Below are 11,607 nucleotides of genomic sequence, written 5' to 3'. Positions count from 1 at the left end.
GGATTGGAGGGAATACAATCAATGCAAACTAAGAGACTTTAATTAACAGAAACATTGTATAATGCTTCCTTCAATATAACAAATGCAATATACCAACGCTAAATGCTTATGGTCGGTGGGGTTGGGGAGACATATGGGAAGGGTATGGGACTCTTAGCATTGGTAATGCTGTCTGACTCTTTATTCTGCTTTAGTTTATTGCTATCTTTCCTTTTGTTGCTTCCTAGCTGTCAGGGTTTGTTTTGTTTTGTTTTGTTTCTTTCTTTTTCCTTTTTCTCCTGTCTCTGTACCTTCTTTGGCTCTTCCTCTTTCTTTGTGGAAGAAATGGAGATGTCCTTATATAGATAGTGGTGATGGTGGTGAATGCATAAATATGTGATTATACAGGGAACCAATGATTGTTTACTTAGGATGGAATGTGTGGTGTGTGAACAAAACCATCCTAAAAAATGGTTTGATGAAGAAACTTTAAGGGCACTATATTGAGTGAAATAAGACAGGCACTTAAGGACAAATATTGCAGGGTCTCACTGATATGAACTAATTATAATATGTAAACTCACAGACATGAAATATAAGGTACCAGGATATAGAATGACACTAAATAATGGAGAGTGGTTGCTCATTATGGGCAGAATATTCAACTAGGGTGAACTTAAACATTTGGAAATGGACAGAAGTAATGGTAGCACATTGTGAGAATAACTAACAGTGATGAATGGTGTATGAAGGTGGTGGAAAGGGTAAGCTCAGAGTCTTGAATGTCAGCAGAAGGAAAGTTGGAGGTTAAAAGATGAGAATGTATAAAACTGAATCTTGTGGTGGACAATGTCTGTGATTAATTGTACAAATATTAGAAATCTCTCTCATGAACTAGAACAAATGTATGACACTATAACTAGAAGTTAAAAATAAAGGGGCATATAAAAAATATACCTATTACAAACTATATACTACAGTTAGTATTTTAATATTTTCATCAACAGTAACAAATGTACTATACTAAAACTATGAATCAATCATGGAGGGGGGATGGTTAGGAGTATGGGAGGATTTGAGTTTCCTTTTTTGTCTTTATTTCTTTTATGAAAATGTTCTAAAAATTGAAAAAAATTAATTGTGTTGATGGATGCACAGCTGTATGATGGTACTGTGGGCAATTGATTGTACACTTTGGATCATTGGATAATTGTATGGTATGTGAACAATCTCAAAAATTAAAAAAAGAGACAGTATGATAAAACTCCTAGAAGATAATATAGGGAAACATCTTCAAGATTTTGTATTAGGAGGTCACTTCCTGGACCTTACACCCAAAGCACAAGTAACAAAGGGAAAAATAGATAAATGGGAATTCCTCAAACTTAAAAACTTATGTACCTCAAAGGAATTTGTCAAAAAGGTGAAGAGGCAGCCAACTCAATTGGAAAAAATATTTGGAAACTGTGTATCTGACAAAAGACTGATATCTTGCATATATAAAGAAATCTCCCAATTCAACAACAATAGTACAAGACAGCCCAATTATAAAATTAGCAAAAGATATGAAAACACAGTTCTTTGACGAGAGTATACAATTGACCAAAAAACACATGAAAAAAAATGTTCAGCTTCACTAGATATTAGGGAGATGCAAATTAATGAGATATCATCTCACACCATGGGTGCCATTAAAGAAACAGGAAATTACAAATGCTGGAGAAGACGTAGAGAAATTGGAACTCTTATTCATTGTTGGTGGGACTGTATAATGATACAGTCACTGTGGAAGACAGTCTGGCTGTTCTTTAGAAAACTAGATATGGAGTTACCCTTTGATCCAGCAAATGCACTTCTTCATATATAACTGGAACATCTGAAAACAGTGACATGAACAGATATCTGCATGCCAATATTCATAGCGCAATATTGACAATTGCCAGGAGATGGAAACAATCCAAATGTCCTTCAACAGATGAGTAGATAAACAAAATGTGGTATATCTGCACAATGGAATACCGTGCAGCAGTAAGAAGGAACGATGTCATGAAAAACTTGACAACATGGATGAACCTTTATGACATAATGCTGAGCAAAATAAGCCAGGCACAAAAAGAGCAATATTGTCTGTTACTACTAATGTAAACACCGTGAAAAATGTAAAATAAATGGTTTGTATTGTAGAACATACAGGACCTAGTGATGGACAGCAAATAGTGAAGGGAGAATGATAATCTAATAAGAACAAATAAGTTATGGAAGGTAAACATAATGTTCTGGGAATTCTCAGTAACAACTATGGTTTGTTAATTTTGGGGGTGTGTGGTAGGAAGCAGTTCACAGAAATGTAGTTTTTTTTAGTATATTTGTTCTTCTTATTCCTTTGTTGGGTTATAGTCTGTTTATTTTCTTCCGGTAGGGTAGGAACATGTCGGAAGCAACGTAGTTATTTTAGGTTATTTGTTTTTTCTTATTCCTTTGTTTTGGTTTTGTTTGAAATTTTTTTTTAACATTTTTTTAAATTTTTTGAGAAAGCTTAAAAAAACAATGAATGAGTGAAAAATAATGTAAATGAACAATGGAGGGAGGAGGGGAAAGGAATGTTTTGGATGTTCCTTTTTATTCTAATTTTTATTTTATTTTTTGGAGTAACGAAAATGTTCAAAGATTGTGGTGATCAATGCACAACTATGAACAACTGATTTTACACTTTGAAGGATTGTATGTTATATGAATATATCTCAATAAAAATGCAATAAAAATAATGGAAAAGACTTGTTTTAAAATTCTTTATTGCTTGCAGATGTTAACCATCATCTGATCCCTCAGCAAATTTTCATCTTTTTGTTGATGGAGGGTCTTGCCTCAATGTTGATGGCTGCTCACTGATAGGGTGGTGATTGCTGAAACTTGGGGTGGCTGTGGCAATTTCTTAAAATAAGGCAACCATGAAGTGTGCCACACTGATTGACTCTTATTTTCACAAAATATTTCTCTGTAGTAAATGATGCAGTTTGATGACATTTAACAAACAGTAGAACTTTTTTCAAAATTGGTATCAATTCTCTCAAATCCTGATGCTGCTTTATTAACAAACTTTATGTAATATTCTAAATACTTTGTCATCATTTCAACAATGTTCATTGCATCTTCATCAGGAGTAGATATCGTCTTAAGATGGTATCTACTCCTGGCTCATCCATAAGAAACAACTCCTCATCCATTAAATTTTTATAATGACAATGCAGTAATTCAGTCACATCTTCAGGCTCCACTGATTAGTTCTCTTGCTATTTCCACCACATTTGTAGTTTTCTTCCAGTGAAGCCCCGAATCCTTCTAAGTCATCCATGAAGACTGGAATCAATTTCTTCTAACTCCTGTGAATGTTGATATTTTGACCCACTCCCATGAATCACAAATATCCTTAATGACATCTAATTGTTGAGTCCTTCAAGAAGGTTTTCAACTGACTTTATACAGATCCATCAGAGGAATCACTTGAACACTTAGATCCATTGTAGTGTTATGAATTGGCCTGATGTGAATATTGTTGTGTCTCAGGGATTAGAGAGGCTGAAGGAGAGGGAGACGTATGGGGAAAGGGCAGTCAGTGGATTCCCCCCAAATATTTACAGTAATAACAAGAAAGATCACTGATCACAGATCATCATAGCATATATAATAATAATAATAATGATAAGGTTGAAATATTGCAAGATATATCAAAACATGACACAGAGGCTCAAAGTGAATACGTGTTTGGGAAATGTCTAGACTCGGGGTTGCCACAAGCCTTCAATTTGTGAAAAATTCAATATCTGTGAAGCGAAATAAGCAAATCACAATAAAATGAGGTTTGTGTGTAATCCACTTTTCTTCTCTGAAGATGAAGTATGCTCTTTCCTTTTTCAAGAGGGTTGGAGATGGTAATGAAAATTTTTTCTGTTGACAAAATATCCCCCAAAAGAATCATAATGTTGGTGTAGACATGAAGAAGGGTGAACAGAGGAAGGTGGGTTTCCCCCATTTCCTTCCTTATAAACTACAGAAAGGCATTTGAGCCCAGCTCTTTCTCATGATAAAGTCTATACTTTTCACTTCTATGTGTTGGTATCAGAACAAAAATCACTAGTAGATATGGTCAGTTCAGCCTTTTACCTTAAACAGTTACAAAATGCAGACTAGGATTTTAAAGTCCCTGGGGAAATTTTCTTATAATTTCTTTGAAAAATCTTGGCAGAACACAACGTGGACTTCTGGGAGTAAGTGTCACAACAACCATGGAAAGATAAATAGAAGGATCATGCCAGTAAATCTTGTTTTCAAAAGGGACCAATTAGCTGCCTCTAGCGACTGAACCCTGCCTTTTCTTTCTGTCCCCTGATCTTTCAACTCCTAATGAGGGTTGAGAGCCTGAGCTCTCCGCTCATTGGCCCAGAACACCCTGCTTGGTGTCCAAATATTGCCTCATGGAAAACTCTCACAAAGTCCTTAGGTCCACACATTGGGAGATTCTTGTCTTGAATGGGTAGAGGAAGGATGTTTCTCCATGTGAAAAGGTGGGGCTATGACAGTGGCGTTGTGTGAAATAAGGTGTCTTGTTGAAGATACACTAGGTCAGTGCAATGACTTGGCAGAAGGAGCCTTCTCTCTGCAGCTCTCAGGGATGGAATCTCAGAAGGAGCTGCCGTATCCCATTACCTGCTGTTGGGGATGGACAGTATGTTGCATTCTGGGCTGGGGCTTACCCAATGGGGGAAATTGAGCAAGACCTATTCTCAAGAATCCACAATAGTAACAGGATCAAGCTCTAGACCAAAATTGGTCACTGTGAAATCTGACTTTTTATTCTGTTTGCTTCATTCTGGGGCTTCAGCAGTCAAGAGTTACATGAATTCAAAACTTCGTCAGATAAGTGAAACATTGTCAGCTGTGGAACACAGGGACAGGGCTTTTTAATTATTGGATGTTACAAACATGGGGTGCATATTCATCCCAATAATGGAACAAGCTATGGTAAATGTGGTTCCTTTCCTTCTGCATTCACTTCAGTTCAGAAACTCTTGATTCTCAAGAGAAGAGATGCAAAAGGAGAATGCCCTGCTCCCAAGAGTGACTCTGGATGTGCCTGGCCTCAGTGAAACACAGTAGCTCAGTGGACCTATTGCCATGAACAGGAGCAGATGCAAAGCCTCCTCCAAGCTGCCCCACAGGCAACAGAGCACAGGGCACAGGAGCCTGTCTGCTGGAGCCACAGGTTAATGAGAGTGACTCAGCCTACCCTGCAGAAACTCAGCTTAGTACTGAGATGCTAGAGCCAATCAAGAGCAGAGTCATTTATTGAGATTACTGACATAGAGAAGAAGTTTCAAGGATCATTGAGGTAAGAGTTATGGGAGGTTATGACTTCCGGGCTTGTGCTTCCTCAGTGGGATGATCTGCTGAAGCACTGTTTCTGTTTCATCTGTGCTGGATGGAGCCTAGGGAGAGCATGTTAAGTTCTGGGCTTAAAGGTTATACCATGTCTATGAGTGGCCTCTGTCATGTATGGTATCAGGCTCTTTTATAAGTTGGCAGTGCTGAGGTAGATTATCTGTATGGCTTGAGACTTTCTTTAGTTCAATAATTCCTCCATAACATGAACTGAAGTATATAAAAAGTTAAGACAAATAATTGTTAACTTTCAATTACATTTGAGTGATCTACAATAGATTTGCTCCCAAAATGTTTACCAGAATATTTTAGTAAAACAAGGACCTTTAAGTTAGGCAGGCCTGACTAGAATCACATCTCTGCACTTCCTAGTGGCCTAAGCTCTCTGAGCCTCAGTTTCTCCTGTGCAGAAGAAGGCATGGAGACAAACCTAACATTCATGATTATTATAGAAAGTAATAGCAATAATGAATCTAGGTGACCAGCATAATATCAAGCATTAACCAAATCCTCAACTGATGATAATGATAATGATGATGATGAAGATAATGATGATGATGATGATGATGAATAGGAACAAAGAATTTTTTGTATATTTGAAAAACATTGATTCAAAGGAATACTATTAATATAACTGCTATGAGCTTTTGCAAATTGATTGTATTGTAAAATACAATATGATGGTTTATAATGATGCAAATGTCAATAATTCTCTCCTGGAAACACTGTACTTAATATAGTAATGCGCATAATATACAATTTGACTATATTGAACACATGGGTAACACTGATATTTTATGCCAAGTAACATGTGATTTATCTTATTTAATTATCACAAGAATATCGACAGGCAGGTTCTATCAGTATCTTCATTTTAGAGAAGGTGAACACAAGTTTCAGAAAGGTTAAATAACTTTCCAGAGATGACTCAGCTTTCAGGGTATAGCTAGCACTGAAGCCATGTCCTTCTGATAACAGAAACATTTTGCTGGACCATTTTGCTGCTCTACTTAGCATTAGAACTGTGCTCCCCTGAAAGTTTACTGCTCAGTGATGATTTCTTACTGTAGGTTAATAGGAGTGGGTGGTGCTGCTCGGGAAGAAGATGTTTGTGGAATCTGGGAATGGGACCGCTCTCCAGGGATTCATCCTGGAGGGGTTTCCTGCCAGCCAGCACCTGGGCCATGTCCTCTTCCTGGTGCTCCTGCTGGCACACCTGGCCTCCACTGCAGGAAACATGGTCATAGTCACTATCACCTGTGCCGACACCCGTCTCCACACACCTATGTACTTTTTCCTCAGTGTCTTCTCCTTCACTGAGTTTTGCTTCACAGGTGCTGCCATTCCTAAGTTGCTGGCCATCTTTCTTTCAGGAAGGCAAACTATTTCCTTTGGCGCTTGTTTCATACAGGCTTTTGTCTTTGTCTTTCTTGGGGCAACATGTCTCTTCCTGATAAGTGTGATGTCTGTGGATAGGTACATGGCCATTTGCAAGCCTCTGCATTACCCCACCATCAAGAACCTGAGGACTTGCCTCCTCCTGGTCATGGCTTGCTTTGCTCTGAGCTTCATTCTCACCACTGGTCTGGTGGTGAAGGTTTCCCAGTTGTCCTTCTGTGGCTCTTGTGTCATTCCTCACTTCTTCTGTGACCTTGGCCTTCTGATCCACCTCTCCTGCTCTGACACCAGATCGGTGGAAATGTTATACTTCAACCTTGCTTTGTTCATCCTTCTGATTTCCTTGCTCTTAACTGTCATTGCATGTGGTAACATAATAGTCACAATTTTGCATCTCCCAACTGCCAAGGAGTGACAGAGAGCTTTCTCCACCTGCTTCTCTCACCTCATTGTTCTCTCTCTCATATATGGCAGCTGTGTCTTTATTTATGTGAAACCAAAGCAAAGGAGTAGGCTGGACTCCAACAGAGAGGCTGCCCTCATGAACACTGTGGTGATCCCGCTGCTGAACCCCATCATTTACAGTCTGCGGAACAAACAAGTCCATCAGGCTCTGAAGGAGACCTTGCACAGAATGAAAATAGCAAGATAAATCACATGAGCTTGAAGTGTTAGGCTTCCAAGGCCCATTTGTCACCATTTCCATACAATGTAACAAACTGCTCTGTGTCCACTGGAGACTCTCTAACAGAGTCACAATCCCTGTTTGCACATTGTAAGGAAAATGGAAATCTCTGTTATGTCAAGGCCACATGTTAACTGGCTCTGCATAACTATCTCTTCTCTAAATCTTCCACAAATTATTAACAATTTTAGTTTCATGATCATTTATTGAATTTTTATTCTTCTTTCAGATATAAAATATTATGTTTAGAATTGCCAAAATTTAGTAATTATACTCTATTTTCTCTCTACCCATATATATGGTTCAACAGAATTAATATCCATTTACAAAAAGGCACTTAAATAAATTGAAGGGGATTGTATGTGGCTATGAAGGAATTGACATAATGATGGAAATAGCACCAGTGGACAGGTCTGTGTTTTCTTCATGCCTGACCCAAGGAAAAATTGTCACGGTACACCTCACTTTGGGGTATTCATATGATTTACATCAAATGTGCTCTTAACTGCTGTTCTAGGACTTTGGCCCAGATACACGTTTGCATCAGTCCCACGTTAAAGAAAAATAGAACTGTTTTGGGTCTCAGCCCATTATCTAAGAAAGGGAATAGCCACAGTATTCCTCAGTTGACCAATGATCCTAATTTTCTAAAGTGTTTATCTAGTGACAGAACCTCAAAACAATGTGTACTTTTTATTTCTTGCTATCCTAAAGCTGTTACTGTTATTTGCTTATACTTTGTATTACTAATGAATATAATTTAAATATATCAAACATATTTTTGAATGGACTAGTGTTGTCAACTACAAGATTTGGTAAACTATTTTAAAACCAGCATTTCTGTTATCTCAATCCTGTACCATTTTGTGGGTTTTATCTCCTGCTTCCTGGAATAGAAAAGTATTTATTTTATCCTCAGAGGCTATACCCCTATAAGGCTAACACCTGTTTTCTTTTATTTTGTTTATTTTTAAACACAAACCCTAAGGTTAGATAATCACAAATAAAATTTTTTGAAATTCATTTTATTAATATATATTCACATACTATGCAGTCATACAAAACTAAGCATACATTCAGTTGTTCACAGTACCATTACATAGTTGTGCATTTATCACCAAAATCAATCCCTGACACCTTCATTACCTCACACACAAAAATAACAAAATAAAAATTAAAGTGAAAAAGATCAAGTAAAGTAAAAAAGAACACTGGGTGCCTTTGTCACAAATAAAATTTCATGAAATATACTCTACACTATGATTAGATCATACTTGACCTTAAAGGTTATATTACAAAGTTTAGATTTCTCTTTATTTGACCATAATGGAGAATCAAAGTTGCTAAAAAAATCAGAGATGTGTTATGACTAACTCCATTTCCTAGGGCCATATGAGGGTTGACTGTGTTATGCAGTCCCATTTATTATCCTCTAATTTTCCTTCTAGTAACAATGACACAAACTTCCCCTTTCAACCACATTCAAAAACATAAATCAGTGCTTTTAACTACACTCACAAAAGTCTGCTACTATCACCACGAGCCATTTTCAAACATTTATAATCAAACTAAATAGAAATTCTGCACAAAATAACCATCAGCTCCCCATTCTCTACCTCCATTTTGTCCCCTGGTAACCTATATTTTAACTTCTAACTGTATGAGTTTGCTTAATATACTTGGTTCATGTAATTCAGATTATAAAATATTTATCCTTTTGTGTCTGGCTAATTTCACACAATGTAATGTACTCAACTTTCATCCATATGGTCACATGTTTCAGGACTTCATTCCTTTTTAGTGCTGAATAATATTCCATCGTATTGTTTATCCATTCTTTTGTTGATGGACATTTGGGTTGCCTCCATTTTTGGCAATTGTGGATAATGCCACCATGAACATTAGTGTGTAGATATCTGTTCACATCCCTCCTTTCAGTTCTCCTGGGTATATACCTAGTAGGATGATTGCAGATCATATGAGAGTCCTATACACAGCTGCCTGAGGATCTGCCACAGCACCAGCACCAGCACCATTTTACATTTCTAACAGCAGAGAATAAATGTTGTTATTATTCTACATCCTCTCCAACACTTGCAGTTTTCTCTTTTTCTGATAGTGGCCATTTAATAGGTATGAAAAGGTATCTTGTTATGGTTTTGATCTGCATTTCCCTAATAGCTGTTGATCTTGAGCATCTTTCAATGTGCTTCCTCTTTGGAAAAATGTCAAGTCATTTGCCCATATTTAATTGGGTTGTTTATCTTTCTATTGTTGAGTTTTAGAATTTCTTTATATATTCTGGATTTTTATACCCTTATCAGTTATGTGGTTTCCAAATATTCCCCCCATTGAGTAAGTTATCTTTACACTTTTATGACAAAGTGCTGTGACATACAAGTTTTTAATTTTGCAGAGGCCCCATTAATCTATTTTTTCTTTCATTGCTAGTGCTCTGGGTATAAAGTCCAAGAAACCATTGATTAACATGACATACTGAAGAAGTTTCCCTACGTTTCTCCTAGGAGTTTTATAGTCCTGGCTCTTATATTTAGGTCATTAATCCATTTCAGTTAGTTTTTATATATAATATGAGAAAGGGGTCTTCATATATATGAATGAAGTTCTCCAAGACCAATCATGGAAGTGACTATTCTTTCCCAATTAATGAACTTAGCAGCCTTGTCAGAAATTAATTGGCCATCAGAGTGAGGGTCTATTTCTGAACTCTCAGTTAGTTTCCATTGGTAGATATACCTATTCTTGTGCCAGTTCCACACTGTTTTGACCACTGCCCTAAGTAATATGCATTAAAGTCAAGAGGTATGAGTCTTACAACTTTGTTCTTCTTCAAGATGTATTTGTGTATTTGGGAGCCCTTACCCTTCCAAATATTTAATAATTGGCTTTTCCTCTTCTGCAAAGTAGTTGTTTGGAATTTTGATAGGTATTGCATTGAATATGTAAATCAATTTTGGTAGAATTGACATCAATATTCAGTCTTCCAATCCATGAAAATATAATGTCCTTCTATTTTTGAAGTCTACCTTGATTTCTTTTAGCAACGATTTGTTGTTTTCTTTGTACAGGTCCTTTATATCTTTGGTTAAAATTTTTCCTAGATATGTGATTCTTTTAATTGCTTTTGTAGCTGGAAATTTTTCGTGAGTTCCTCCTCAGATTGCTCATTACTAGTATATAGAAACACCACTGATGTTGGCATGTCAATTTTGTATTCCACCACTTTATTGAACTTGTTTATTAGCTCTTGTGGCTTTGTCATAGATTCTGGGGATTTTCTATATATATGTTCATATCATCTGCAAATAGTGACAGTTTTACTTCTTCCTTTCCTTATTTGGATGCCTTTTATTTCTTTTTTTCTTGTCTTATTGCTCTAGAGAACTTCTAGCACAATGTTGAATAACAGTGGTGCCAGTGGGAATCTGTTTTGGTTTGCTAAAACTGCCAGAATGCAATATACCCAAAATGGGTTGACTTTTAACAATGGGGATTTATTAGGTTATGAGTTACAATTCTAAGGCCTTGAAAATGTCCAAATTAAGGTGTAAACAGGAGGATACCTACTCTGAAGAAAGGCTGCTGGCATCTGGTGTTCCTCTGTCAGATAGCAAGGCGCACAGACTGTCTGCTGGTCCTTTGCTCCAGGTTTCATTGCTTTCAGCTTCTGATTTCAGCGGCTTTCTCTTTGAGTATCCATGAGTTCTCTCTTAGCATCTTTAGGGTATTCTCTCTCTCTCTCTCTCTCTCTCTCTCTCTCTCCCTCTCTCTCTCTCTCTGATTTCCAAATGCCTCTACCTTTTATTGTCTCATAAAGGACTCCAGTAATGGATTAAGACCCACCTTGAATTGGATGGGTCACATCTCAATTGACACAACCTAATCAAAAGGTCCACCCACATTAGGTCTGTACACACAAGAATGGATGAAAAGAACCTGGCCTTTTCTGTGGGTACGTAACAGCTCCAAACCAGCACAGTATCCTTCTCTCTTTCCAGATCTTAGAGGAAAGCTTTCAGTCTGGCACCAATGAGTATGTTGTTAGCTGTGGGTTTTACATATATGCCCTTTATCATGTTGAGTAAGTT

General features: G+C 37.1%; 1 pseudogene; it reads left to right on the top strand.

Moving 5' to 3' along the window:
* Positions 1–6,520: 6,520 nt before the first annotated feature.
* LOC119510821 lies at positions 6,521–7,465 on the top strand (annotated as a pseudogene).
* Positions 7,466–11,607: the final 4,142 nt, after the last annotated feature.

The sequence above is a fragment of the Choloepus didactylus genome, chromosome 15, assembly GCF_015220235.1.
Source record: "Choloepus didactylus isolate mChoDid1 chromosome 15, mChoDid1.pri, whole genome shotgun sequence".
NCBI classification, from domain to species: Eukaryota; Metazoa; Chordata; class Mammalia; order Pilosa; family Megalonychidae; genus Choloepus; species Choloepus didactylus.
Note: the sequence above shows the minus strand (reverse complement) of the source record. Positions and strands in the feature narration are given on the sequence as shown.